The following is a 15423-nucleotide window of genomic DNA, read 5'->3' as shown; positions in this document are numbered from 1 at the left end:
TACAGTATGCTACTCCTACAGCATCTCCTTTAACATCTACAAAAAAAAAAAAGAGCCTATGATTCACCTATGTGAATCTAAACATAAATGCATCATCTATAAAAGAATATGTGCCTCATAGGCCATTTTGGTATAAGCAAATATATTGAAATAGCAATGTAAACGTCAATATAAATCATGCAAAGGCTATAATGCTGGCATGTGTGGCATCTTCTCGGCACAGAGGTTGTACTCTGGTGGTAAGGAGAGTATCAATAATTTATATTGTGATTAATACATTTGTTCTGCTGAAGGAACCTGTGTGTCTTAAACATCAGGGTATTTGATTTTGCAGTGTCTTCGTTTATGTAATTAAATTGACATTAAACACCTCCTACTTTTATGAAAACAATTGTGCTTTTCACAAAAGGCCAAAAGCAAAGTCAGAATGCTGCAAATCAAATAGTGCTTTAGGCAATTTGCTGCATTTTGAAAACCTAGGTCACAGAATTTGTTTTTTGGCTTCTTTAGGGAGTGTGTGACAAGCATCATTTTTTTTTTCACAAAAGCAAAATGTGCTTTTAAAAAAAGGTGAATAATCCTGCTTGTCTGGCTTTTGTGTGTGTATGTGTGAGAATGAGTGATTTATATACAAACAATACTATATATATATATATATATATATATATATATATATATATATATATATATACATACATACATACATTTATTCATACACACGCACATAAATAGCTTATATATAATTTACTAAAATTTCTATGGCACAAGTGTGTCTATTCTTCATATTTAACACATTAAAGGATCTCAATTGCATAATCGAAAAATTGCATAAGAAACACAATGCAATAGTTCTTACTCTAAACTTTAAATGAGCGTTAGTTTTTTCCTGGTAAATGTCAAAATTGAATTCCTTTTCCCTGCCCCCTATTAACAAATCACTGACTCGTGTAAACTGAACTCTTACAAATACTTGGTAGGAGTTGGTGTCTCTGAAAGTGTGCATATAAAAATATTATGCACAATTTGGTTATGGAAATCAATTGGAATGAATAATTGAACCATTCACACAAAAATACACTGGGAATTTTTTTTTAAGGTGCATCAAAAATCATAACAAAATTGTTCACCAAAAATGGTATGTTATCAAAAACGTAAAAGTTGTATGTAAATTACACAGGAATAAATCATAATAAATGTGCACATCGTAAATCAGAATTTAAGGACACCGGATGTGCAAAAAACACATTGAAATTCGTACTTATAAGTACAAAATACAAAGTGTAATTGTTTTTTTTTCGTAAAATGGGCTGACCATGGGAATTTATTAAATTTTCTCTCAAATCCCAGCTTTTTATTATGTAAAAAGATAAATAACCCCTTTATTACCCATTCCCCAGTTTTGCATAACCAACACTGTTATATTAATATATTTTTTACCTCAGTGATTCCCTTGCATCAAAGCCTCTGCCCCCTTATCTCAGTGCTTTTGACAGACTTACATTTGAGCCAATCAGTGCCCTCTCATAAGTAACTCCACAGACATGAGCACAATGTTATCTATATGGCACACATGAACTAACACCCCTTTAGCTGTGAAAAACTGTCAAATAAATTCAGATTAAAGGCAGTCTTCAAGGGCTTAGAAATTAGCATATGATTCTACCTAGGTTTAGCTTTCAAGAATGAAAACCAAGCAAACAAAGCTAATTTAATGATAAAAGTAAATTGGAAAGTTGTTTAAAATTATATGCCTTATCTGAATCATGAATGTTTAATTTTGATGAGACTGTCCCTTTAATTCTGTAAACATTTTCACCCCACAGATCTCACAATTTGTTCTTGCAAATTATAAAGTGACAAACTTTAATCAAAATACTAATTATTCTGAGAGGAAAACCTATGTATATAAAAAATAACAGAGATTTTAAGGTACAGTGCACAGAAAACTGTGTAATTTGATTTGTATTAGGCATAATCTTAAAGTTTAAACATACACTGGGTTCTTCCTGTGTACTTTGATCTCCATTGCAAACTTTTGCAAAGCAGAGATCTCTCATTATTTCTATGGGAGATATCTTGCCCCTTTTTTATAGTATTCCATAAAGCCTATCCCTGTGAGTGTCAGACTGGAAAACCGCTATAGGTCTCCAAATTTTATTAGAATTGGGCCCTTGTTTAATTTGTACTTTGTCTGTTTAAAGTTTTTATTGTAAAATTTTACATTTTCCAAATATCTGAAAAACATAATTTATGCTTACCTGATAAATTTATTTCTCTTGTAGTGTATCCATTCCACGGATCATCCATTACTTGTGGGATATTCTCCTTCCCAACAGGAAGTTGCAAGAGGATCACCCACAGCAGAGCTGCTATATAGCTCCTCCCCTCACTGCCATATCCAGTCATTCGACCGAAACAAGACGAGAAAGGAGAAACCATAGGGTGCAGTGGTGACTGTAGTTTAATTAAAATTTAGACCTGCCTTAAAAGGACAGGGCGGGCCGTGGACTGGATACACTACAAGAGAAATAAATTTATCAGGTAAGCATAAATTATGTTTTCTCTTGTAAGGTGTATCCAGTCCACGGAACATCCATTACTTGTGGGATACCAATACCAAAGCTAAAGTACACGGATGATGGGAGGGACAAGGCAGGAACCTAAACGGAAGGAACCACTGCCTGTAGAACCTTTCTCCCAAAAACAGCCTCCGAAGAAGCAAAAGTGTCAAATTTGTAAAATTTTGAAAAGGTGTGAAGCGAAGACCAAGTCGCAGCCTTGCAAATCTGTGTCAAACATGTTTAAACAGACTAGCAATGAGACTAGCAAGCTTGGAAAACACTTTAAAACAAGTTTACAAGCAATATAAAAAACGTTACTGCGCCTTTAAGAAACACAAATTTTCCCAAATTTTGAAATAACAGTGAAAAAATGCAGTTACACTAACAAATTTTTTACAGTGTATGTAATAAGTTAGCAGAGCATTGCACCCACTTGCAAATGGATGATTAACCCCTTAATACCAAAAACGGAATAACAAATGACAAAAACGTTTTTTAAACAGTCACAACAACTGCCACAGCTCTACTGTGGCTTTTTACCTTCCTCAATACGACTTTTGAAGCCTTTTGAGCCCTTCAGAAAAGTCCTGGATCATGCAGGAAGAAGCTGGATGTCTGTGTCTGTAATTTTTGCTGTGCAAAAAAAAACGCCAAAATAGGCCCCTCCCACTCATATTACAACAGTGGGAGGCCTCAGGGAACTGTTTCTAGGCAAAATTCAAGCCAGCCATGTGGAAAAAACTAGGCCCCAATAAGTTTTATCACCAAACATATGTAAAAAACGATTAAACATGCCAGCAAACGTTTTAAAATACACTTTTATAAGAGTATGTATCTCTATTAATAAGCCTGATACCAGTCGCTATCACTGCATTTAAGGCTTTACTTACATTACTTCGGTATCAGCAGCATTTTCTAGCAAATTCCATCCCTAGAAAAATATTTTAACTACACATACCTTATTGCAGGAAAACCTGCACGCTATTCCCCCTCTGAAGTTACCTCACTCCTCAGAATATGTGAGAACAGCAAAGGATCTTAGTTACTTCTGCTAAGATCATAGAAAATGCAGGCAGATTCTTCTTCTAAATACTGCCTGAGATAAACAGTACACTCTGGTACCATTTAAAAATAACAAACTTTTGATTGAAGAAATAAACTAAGTATAAAACACCACAGTCCTCTTACGACCTCCATCTTAGTTGAGAGTTGCAAGAGAATAACTGGATATGGCAGTGAGGGGAGGAGCTATATAGCAGCTCTGCTGTGGGTGATCCTCTTGCAACTTCCTGTTGGGAAGGAGAATATCCCACAAGTAATGGATGATCCGTGGACTGGATACACCTTACAAGAGAAATAAACCTTTTTACAATCTGTGTAGAATTTAAATTATATGTCTGTTAAAGGGACAGTAAACTTATAAAATAATGTTATATAATGCAAAAAACAAAAGCATTGCAAGATATTTTATATTAAATTTGAATTTAGCAGCTCTCCGCTCCAGGATCTTCTGAGCGGGTCTTGGATTTTAAAAGCGATTTGCAGGCACGATGTTTAATCACAGAGTGCCTGATCGCGCCATTGAAATGAATGTAGCTCGCTCCCGCTACCAAGCCAGAGCGAGAGCGAGCTACATTCATTTAAATGGCTCGATCGGGCGCACTGTGATTAGACAGCGCGCCTGCAAAGAGCTTTTAAAATTCAAGACCCGCTCAGAAGATCCTGGAGTGGAGAGCTGCTAAATGCAAGTTTAATATAAAATATCTCGCAATGCTTTTGTGTTTTGCTACCTGCTGCTAAGATAATGTTATATAATGCTGCACTATGTGCAGCATTATATAACATTATTTTATAAGTTTACTGTCCCTTTAATTTAGTTGTGTCACTTTAAAGTTACTAAAATGTAATGTTTTTATTGTGCAGATCTGAGTACATTGTTGCAACAGCATAAACAAATAAAGTATTATATTATATATTCACCATTAAAGGGACACTGAACCCAAATTTTTTCTTTTGTGATTCAGACAGAGCATGCAATTTTAAGCAACTTTCTAATTTACTCCTATTATCAAATTGTCTTCATTCTCTTGGTATCTTTATTTGAAAAGCAAGAATATAAGTTTAGATGCCAGCCCATTTTTGGTGAACAACCTTGGTTGTTCTTGCTGATTGGTGAATAAATTCACCCACCAATAAACAAGTGCTGTCCAGGGGCTGAACCAAAAATTGGCTGGTTCCTTAGCTTAGATACCTTCTTTTTCAAATAAAGATAGCAAGAGACTGAAGAAAAATTGATAATAGGAGTAAATTAGAAAGTTGCTTAAAGGGACACTGAACCCAATTTTTTTCTTTCGTGATTCGGACAGAGCATAACATTTTAAGCAACTTTCTAATTTACTCCTATTATCAAATGTTCTTTATTCTCTTGGTATCTTCATTTGAAATGCAAGAATGTAAGTTTAGATGCCGGCCCATTTTTGGTGAACAACCTAGGTTGTCCTTGCTGATTGGTGGATAAATTTATCCACCAATCAAAAACTGCTGTCCAGAGATCTGAACCAAGATAAAAGCTTAGATGCCTTCTTTTTTTAATAAAGACAGCAAGAGAACGAAGAAACATTGATAATAGGAGTAAATTAGAAAGTTAATTAAAATTGCATGCTCTATCTGAATCACGAAAGAAATAATTTGGGTTCAGTGTCCCTTTAAAATTGCATGCTCTATCAGAAACACAAAACAAAAAATTTGGGTTCAGTGTCCCTTTAACTTTCATTTTCAAAGGATTGGTTTCCAGGCAAATACAAATGAATGGTGCAGACGACAAATTTTACAGAGGAGAAACTCTAGATCTAAAGGTTGTGGAGCAAATAACACTGCTGCTTTAAACATCTACAGAAAAAATTAGCAGGAATCTGCAATGATGTGTCATCAGCCTCACTGAAGTTAGACAGCAATAGCTCAGATTAGCAGCAGAAGCAGTGCGTATTCAGTACTGCAGTACACCCACCGTGTTCTGAGCACACAGGATACTGAGATTTAACCATTTCAGAATCTCTAGCATATTATGCACAGTATATCCAGATCAACCAAAAGAAAAAAAGCTCGGCGGGGCAACAGGCAAAAAATTAAAACATAGCGTTTATTCACAAATGTTAAGATCAGGAAACATCCGGTAACAATGTAAAAACAAAGAGATCCACAGCAGCAATGGGCTAACGCGTTTCAGCTCCTTCCTTACTCAAAGTATATATATATATTATAATTTTTTTCGCTTCAGAGCCTAGGTTTGCCAACCATAATGTAGATTTCCAATCATTCATATGTAGGGTGACCATATTGCCGCTTTAAAAAGGGACACATATGAAACATACATATCCCAGGGCTGTTTTTAGGGCTGTTTAAAGAAATGTTTTGTATAAGAACCCTAACATATGTATTTTTCATATGTGTCCCTTCTTAAAGCGGCACTTTGGTCAGCCTATTCATATGTCATCACTCTTGTGCATATAAAGAAAACATGGACTTTTGTATCTCTTTCCTGAAGCTCATTTTGTGACCATCAAAATGAGTTTGTTTGTGTATGTGAGTGCTGATCTTTGTGAGTGTGAATTCTGATCTGTGTGAGTGTGAGTTCTGATCTGTGGAGTGTGAGTGCTGATGTGTGTGAGTAATTATCTGATTGCATCTAATGTAGATGAGATAATGAGTGACACTATTAAATTAGTGGTATAGAGTTATTAACATTTATATCTCCAGACTATCCAAACTATAGTCTGTGAATTACCTCTATCATTCAATGAGTCCCTTTCAGCAAAGCTCACTGAAATCTCAATTGTTTCTTAAAGGGACATTAAACCGCTGGGTACAACTACAGTAACATTGTTACTATTCACCCTGCAACTGTTGTGTCTGCAGTGCTCTTCAATGCCGTTCTCTTATTTGAACCCTTCAAAAGTGCTGATTAGTGATGTTAATTTTCACAATGGACAACGCCATCTTGTATCTGTGACAGAATGGCCCACATTGACAGAGCAGTGATATTGTTGTCTTTTTGACAAACTATATCATGCACTTCAGAGTTTAGTGTGCACAATACAGCAGATTAGAGGTTAATAATATTTAACTAATGTTTACGATGCGCAGAGCGACGGTTTAGGGGTTAATATGTTTATTCTAGTGGCGTCGATGTCAGGAGCGGCAGATTAGGGGTTAATAATTTTATTTTAGTGTTTGCGATGCGGGAGGGCCTTGGTTTAGGGGTTAATAGGTAGTTTATGGGTGTTAGTGTACTTTTTAGCACTTTAGTTATGAGTTTTATGTAAAACTCATAACTACTGACTTTAGAATGCGTTACGAATCTTGGAAGTAGAGGGTGTACTGCTCCCTTTCTGGCCTAAAAAAAAAAAACTTGTAATACCGGCGCTATAGAAGTCCCACTGAAAAAAGACTATACGCAAATTGCGTAAGTTGATTTGCGATAAGGCCAAAAAAGTATGCGGGACAGCTGTACCTACAAGACTCGTAATAGCAACGGTAGTAAAAAAGCAGCATTATGAGGCTTAACGCTGCTTTTTTACTCATACTGCAAAACTCATTTGCTAGGAAACACTGGTGCATCCATATAATTTCAAAATTTTATACACAGACCATCATTCACACCATCCCCCACAGAAAAGAAAAACGTTTATTTTATACTTTGCTTACAGTTCCCTCCTTAACCCAAAACTTTTCTTACAAGATTCAGACAGAGCATACATGTTTTAAAAAGTTTCCAATTTACTTCTATTATCAAATTTGCTTTGTTCTCTTGTTATTTTCTGTTGAAGAGATATCTAGATAGATAGGGGCTGTAGCGTATCATGTCTAACAGACATCGCTGAATGCCGACAGCATACACTTTCAGCATTTAACATTGCACAAGCAGTTCTGGTGAAATGCTTGTGCAATGCGGCCCCCTGCAGATTCACGGCCAATCGGCCGCTAGCAAGGGGTGTCAATCAACTTGATCGTATAGGATCAGGCAGATTGCAGACTGCACCTCAGAGGCAGCGGACCAGTTATGGAGCAGTGGTCTTAAGACCGCTGCTTCATAACTGCTGTTTCCGGCGATCCTGAAGGCTCGCACGGAAACAGGGGCATCAGGGGGCATTCGGCCCTTGATAAATCGGCCCCATAGTGTGCACATGTCTGGAGCACTACATCACAGGATTAGTGCTGCCATCTAGTGCTCTTTCTAATGTATATCATTGTTGCAAAACTAATGTCATATAGTACTGCAGACACGTGCACACTCCTGAGCTTACCTTCCTGCTTTTTAACAAATGATAACAAGAAAATAAAGAAAATTTGATAATAGAAGTAAAATGGTAAGTTGTTTAGAATTATATGCTCTGGGTTTTAAAGGGACAGTCTAGTATAAATGAAACTTTCATTATTCAGATAGGACGTTAATCAACTTTCCAATTTACTTTGATCATCAAATTTGCTTTTTTCTCTTGGTATTCTTAGTTTAAACTAAGCATAGGTAGGTTCATATGCTAATTTCTAAGTCTTTGAGGGCTGCCTCTTATCACAGGCTTTTTAAATTCCTTTTCAGCACAAAGAGACAGAAAGTACACGTGGGCCATATAGATAACACTGTGTTCAGGCACAGGGAGTTATTTAAGATTTAGCACAAAACAATGCTACATGCAAGACAATAGATAATAAACAGTCACAGTCATGTGATCAGGGGCTGGAAGAAGGTTCCTAGATACAAGGTAATCACACAGGTAAAAAGTGTATTACTATAACTGTGTTGGTTATGCAAAACTGGGGAATAGGTAATAAAGGGATTATCTATCTTTTAAAACTATAACAATTCTATGGTAGACTGTCCCTTTAAGTCCCTTAAATGATAGTTCCTGCAATACAGCTGCACAATATTTTTGTTGTACAAAGTCACATAGTATTTGTTTCAAAATTGTGCAAAGTGCAGTACTCCTACTAAATTCTCACCTAGCTTCAACAAGTACAGACTTATTCATGCCAGTTGGTTCCTGATTTTATGGAAAGGTTTAGCAACAGGGCATAGAGGATTTAATAAGTAAACAGAACTAGTAGCTGAAGGGCATATGTGACTTGTTATAACTTGCAAACAGTCCAAAGAACAGAGAATCCATTACTCTAAATGTGCAAATATCTATGCAAAATAACACAACGTAATATTAGGTTAGTAAAGGAGCCTTTTATATTTTGGGGAAAAAAATTAGATTACAAAACAAACAATGTATAATTGTTGTATTTTATATATATATGTGTGTATGTGTGTGTGTCTGTATGTGTGTGTGTGTGTATGTGTGTCTCTGTGTGTATATGTATGTGTGTGTCTGTGTGTGTATATGTATGTGTGTGTGTCTGTGTGTGTATATGTATGTGTGTGTCTGTATGTGTGTGTGTGTCTGTGTGTGTATATGTATGTGTGTGTGTCTGTGTGTATATGTATGTGTGTGTCTGTATGTGTGTGTGTCTGTATGTGTGTGTGTGTGTATATGTATGTATGTGTGTGTGTGTGTATATGTATGTGTGTGTGTGTCTGTGTGTGTATATGTATGTGTGTGTGTGTATGTGTGTATGTCTGTGTGTGTGTGTGTGTGAGTGTGTCTGTGTGACAATGTCTTAAACTAACATGTGAATGTTTTGTAGTAAACAAATGTGTTTATTTCATTTGTTTGCCTTATATAAAGTTTTAGCATTTCAATAAAATGTATTTATTCTTCCCACTCCTTCCTTTTGGTGCTCATCTTTACTGATTTGTTAAAAAAAGCTGAAGGGCATATGTGACTTGTTATAACTTGCAAACAGTCCAAAGAACAGAGAATCCATTACTCTAAATGTGCAAATATCTATGCAAAATAACACAACGTAATATTAGGTTAGTAAAGGAGCCTTTTATATTTTGGGGAAAAAAATTAGATTACAAAACAAACAATGTATAATTGTTGTATTTTATATATATATGTGTGTATGTGTGTGTGTGTATGTGTGTCTCTGTGTGTATATGTATGTGTGTGTCTGTGTGTGTATATGTATGTGTGTGTGTCTGTGTGTGTATATGTATGTGTGTGTCTGTATGTGTGTGTGTGTCTGTGTGTGTATATGTATGTGTGTGTGTCTGTGTGTGTATATGTATGTGTGTGTCTGTATGTGTGTGTGTGTGTGTGTGTGTGTGTGTGTATATGTATGTATGTGTGTGTGTGTGTATATGTATGTGTGTGTGTGTCTGTGTGTGTATATGTATGTGTGTGTGTGTATGTGTGTATGTCTGTGTGTGTGTGTGTGTGAGTGTGTCTGTGTGACAATGTCTTAAACTAACATGTGAATGTTTTGTAGTAAACAAATGTGTTTATTTCATTTGTTTGCCTTATATAAAGTTTTAGCATTTCAATAAAATGTATTTATTCTTTCCACTCCTTCCTTTTGGTGCTCATCTTTACTGATTTGTTAAAACTAAGAGAGGATTTCATTACAGAACTGGATTTGCATTGTGTGTAAATACATTTAATAAAATATTTTAAGCTGCCATTTCGATAACAAAATCTGCAAGGTTTTATAGTTCAAAAGCAGTGTGATTATTTTATCTTTTATTAGTACCCTATGTTTTAAATATAGATACAGTATATAAGCTGGGTCATACAAACAACAACATACATACATACACAAGAAGCACTAAACCAGGGAACAAACAAAAACAAATATCTTATTAGTCACAACACCATTAGCTGCTTCTTTCTGCCAAGAATGTGCCTTTTACAAAGAGGAACTTTCTTGCAGAATATTATTCCAGCCCTGAAAAATCAGGCAATCCCCCTCTGAACTGAGCCTTGTCAGTGAGGTGCCGCAATATTCCTCTAGGCACATCGGGCAACTGTCCACGTCTGGTTTCCTGCTTCTCACTTTGTGTGTACAGTACTCATCACCTTTAGAAATTAGTCACCCTAATGCTGATGGTAGGAAACCAGTCATGGACTCATTGCCTGATGTGCCCAGAGGAATATGGTTGTACCTCACTGGCGAGACTCACACAAATCCAAAATGTACATCTGAAGGTGCCATTTATCTTATTCAAAGAGAGATTGCTGGTATCTAGGGGCTAGGCGTCCGGTCAAGTCTCAAATTACACATCTAATTGGTTGTGCATCGTGTCCCTCTCAAAGACACGGGCCAATCAGATAGGCACTGTAACTCAGCATTAGCGTCTATCTTCACTATCTATTTTTGCCTCCGCCTGGGGGGTTCAAGGCAGGTGAAGCCCCCCTTGTAAACCTCATTCCCCAAGGTTCACTTGGGGTGGATCCAAGAAGATCGGCGGGGCACCCCCTTAACAGAGGCAATAACAAATAGTAAAAATGGGAGAGTCACCAGAAGTGATGTAATTGGAGAATTTTGTTGACTTGGAGTTTTTGACAGAACATGGCGGTGTGAAAGGTACATTCTAAGGTGTTAACATGCTAATGTTCTTTAATTGCTTGCCTATGTGCTTCTTTTATTTTGTGTATACTTAAGTACATGTTATGCACTGCAATCTCTGGTGAGAGTGGAGCAAGAACCATTTTACATCAAAAGAAGCAAAACAATGAATGTACACTCACCGGCCACTTTATTAGGTACACCTGTTTAATTGCTTGGTAACACAAATTGCTAATCAGCCAATCACATGACAGCAACTAAATGCATTTAGGCATCTAGACGTTGTGAAGACGACTCGCTGAAGTTCAAACCGAGCATCAGAATTGGGAAGAAAGGGGAATTAAGGAACTTTGATCGTGGCATGGTTGTTGGTGCCAGACGGCTGGTCTGAGTATTTTAAAAAAACTGCTGATCTACTGGGATTTTCACGCACAACCATCTGTTGAGTTTACAGAGAATGGTCCGAAAAATAGAAATTATACAGTGAGCGGCAGTTGTGTGGTTAGGCAGTGCAGTGTGGTTGTACAGTAAATATATGCATAATGATGTGGTACCACTCTAACAATAAAATTCACAAATACATTCAATTAAATTATGTGATGAAGGATAGTAACATTCTATTACACCTGCACCACTTTGGAAATTATAGGAAGATATATTTTGCTGCCACTGCAACAACAAATCTTACATGTAATATATTAAAAGCAAATTTGTTTTACAAATATGCTCAGCAGAGAAACATCATAAATAAAGCAACATGTCTATTTAAATACGTTTGTATTATTTTGAATTTTATTATACATATCACAAGCGCATCATGTTTAGTTGTTGGAAAATTACTTTTTTAGTCATTTGGAAAATTAAATATTTAACGATTCCCAGAAACTAAAGCTGTTAATGGTAATTTAAAAGGTCCACATCTCTCAAAATGAAATCTTCAATCTTGGGAACCGTTTCTGCCATAAATTTTAGCAATATCAGTGTCTTATGTCTATATTTAACCTACATTAACAACGGCTTCATCCAAAAACACTTGCTTTTCCATTATAATATTAAATGGCTGGCAAAGGCCAGAAAAAAAAAATCTCACTCAACATATAAAATATTAAGGGCTAGATTACAAGTGGAGTGCTATTTTAACGTGCACCCGTAAAGGGGCAAATTTGCCCGTTTACGAGCACACGTTAAATATCCAGCCATTACAAGTGGCTGGTTAATGCTCCCACAAGCTCGCAGGAGCACTTTGCGCTAAGCGCAATTAACCAGAGGTCAGACCATAAAGTGGACAATACCTTTCTTAAAATTAAAAATATCTAGGCCTAAATTTAAAAAAATATTGACAGTAATGGAAGTAGTGTTCTATCTACTTTTTCCCAAAATGTGTACACTGAATATTATGTCTGTTCTGAACTGTAAACTAAATAAATAAATATGTGTGAGCAATTTGGTGACGGAACCTAAAGGAACAAACAAAATAAACAAATAGGGGTAGATTTATTAGGCAGCAGATGCTGCAATCTACCCCTGAAGTTTCTGACTTGCCGGAAACTTAAGTTAAGAAGCAGCGGTCGTACGACTGCTGCACCTTAACTCATCCACCTCTCAGGTGACGGACAGCATCAGGATGATTGACACCCCCTGCTAGCGGCCGATTGGCAGTGAATGTGCAGGGGGCGGCATTGCACAAGCATTTCACCATTTAGCTATGTCGTGCGGATATAATTCGCCACAGTGAATCATGTCCGCCCGCCGCTTGATAATTCGGTCCCATAGTATTTGTGCAAGAATGAAAGACCTGTCAATGCACATTTTTTTTAAAGATTTTTTTTTGTTAGTGGTTATAAAATATTAGGGAAAGGGAAATAACAGTAAAAAATAAATTGTTCTATAATAAAAAAGTTTATTTTATGAGTAATATGCCTTTTTCTTGATTAATCATTGGCTTGTTTATAATAAAATAAGCCTAATAGGAGCACACTGTGAGCTAGATTACAAGTGGCACGGTATTTTTTTTTTTTGCGATCGCGAAAACGCCACTAGAGTTAAGCTTTTTGCACTAGTCGGGTTGTGTTCGTATTACAAGTTCCAAAAAAACGTATTTTGCGCTAGCGGTAAGCCGAATAGCGCAAACAATTTTGTTGAAAAAAAAACCTACCAATCATCATACAAATAAAATGTCAAATATTTACAGTAAAATACATAGTTTAAATCATTATTAAATTGACAATATATGTTTTTACATCTTTTCATCTACTTAATGGCAAAGGGCTCTAATGCACTTCTATATATGTCTATATATGTGTACATATATATTTATGTTGTATCTATCTCTATGTTAAAGTTCTTTGCCTGCTTTTTTTTTTCTAACACCAGAGATCTCAAATATTTGAGCTCTTATAACTTTTTTGTGCAATATTTTTTTTTAAATATATTTTATTAGACAGTATTAATATGAGTGTAACTGTACTTTGTAATTATTTTTTTAAGTGTTTTGTGCAAATGTTTTGTTTCTGAAAACAGTTAACCATAGCTCTGAGATTGCGGTAAGGATTGAAGCGTAAATGGCGATTGCACATTTTGCTCAACTTGTCTTTTCGCGAGCATTTTTAATTGCGCTGATATTACGATATTGCTTGCGCAAAACAGTTTGTGCCTCACTCGTAATCTAGCCCCTTGATCCTCGCCCTTTCTAAAGGTACTGGTCATATTTTCTTCTATGTGAAGAACATTGGAATTTGAAATATTCATATTTCATGTCAGGTTAATGCACTTGAGAAAATGCAATTGGGTTTGCGTGACTTGTTGGTGTTAGGTTTTTTTTTGTTTTTTTTAGCTCCACGTAAGTCTATGGGGGAGTACGTTAACGTGGCCTTCATATTAAAACTTCAGCTTTTTGCGTGCATCGGATAGCGCGAGAGCGAAAACCTTTTTACGTTAAACTTGTAATACGCGTGGTACACGGCTCGTGCAAAAAGAAGTTTAGCACAGTTAATGCACAAGCGAGAGTAATAAATAACAATCACTTGTAATCTAGCCCAAACTCAGTAGTAACAATATACTTGGGGTATACTGCAGCATTATGTTGTTTTTCATATGTGATAACTTGCTCACACCAAGACTGCTTATGAAAAGAAAAAAAAAATAGAACTGATATTACCAGCTGAATATGCAGCTAAGCTGCATTCTCAGCAATTTCTGCATAGCAAATAATACCTCATCTTCAGATAGAATCTTAATTAGAAGGGTGATCGATCTGCTTTACTTTTTTTATTGCATACATTTTCATGCAATCATATGAAAAAAAATGTATAAACGAAAAATGTACACAGGTTTAAAAATTAACATCTGCACAATTCAGGTTTATGTTTCCTATTAATTTTTAGTCTCACATTCTTTTTCAATTATATTTTGCTCACAATTTGTTTTGCTTTTGTTAATTCAATACAATTATAATGTCCTATCATATCATCCATGATTTTTCTTTTTTTTTCTGGTGTCTATTTTATCTCAATGCCCTATGGTAAAACTATTAATATCATTAAAAAATAATATTTATCACAGCAAATGTGGTTGTACTCCTTAGCATTACATGTTTTACACTGCTTTCTGATGTTTAAAAGTATTTACATTTACCTGTATTAAAACTAGTAAAAGCAGTTTATTCCCTTAAATCAGACGTCAAATTTATTGTCTCTCCTAACACAATCACCTTGTCACAGTCTAAAGATGTACAAAAATTTCAGCAAATTTGTTTGTAGAAAATATTGGCCACTTTCATGGATTCTAAATTAATTTCAAATGTTAATGGAATCCTGGGACCTTGTTTATTTAAAAACATTGTAATAATTTGATAAATTATAGATTAGATTTGCTGAAAAAACTGAAGAAGTGAAAAAAACCACTTGAATGTTTATTCTCACAAACACACTATAACAGTGATATATTTACATTTTACATTCAAATGCTGATTCCCAAAAAAAAATTCTATGAAAAGTTTTAAAGTTAACTACAATACTACAAAACAGAATTTAACATACAAAGCATCTGCAGTATGGAAAAAAAAATGATTGGAGGTCAGGGGAGCATTTGTTATACCATTCATATAATATGTTGTACATTCCTATTCCACACCCACCTACAAGACTTCTCCCTTGCTGGGACTACTCTGTGAACATTCTTTCCATGCTCTCTCATACTGTCCCTTGATCTTCATATCTTTAAATGTTCTCTAAAGACCCTTTTATTCAGAGAAGCTTGGCACTAATATGTGCCACAAACTTAAACTGCTTTGTCTGATCATACATCACCAGACTCGCAGTAAAGTCTTCAAGTCAAGTCTGATCAGAGCAATATAACTAAGCAATATAACGATCATTTAATATCTCAAACACAACCAAACATTTAATATAAAAAA

General features: G+C 35.6%; 1 protein-coding gene across 19 annotated transcripts in view; it reads right to left on the bottom strand.

Moving 5' to 3' along the window:
- Positions 1–15423, bottom strand: part of ANK2 (ankyrin 2) — a 469556-nt gene that overhangs the window by 316333 nt on the left and 137800 nt on the right. The window lies entirely within an intron of this gene.

Source organism: Bombina bombina, chromosome 2, assembly GCF_027579735.1.
Source record: "Bombina bombina isolate aBomBom1 chromosome 2, aBomBom1.pri, whole genome shotgun sequence".
Lineage (NCBI taxonomy): Eukaryota > Metazoa > Chordata > Amphibia > Anura > Bombinatoridae > Bombina > Bombina bombina.
This window is presented reverse-complemented; position numbering and strand designations above follow the sequence as displayed.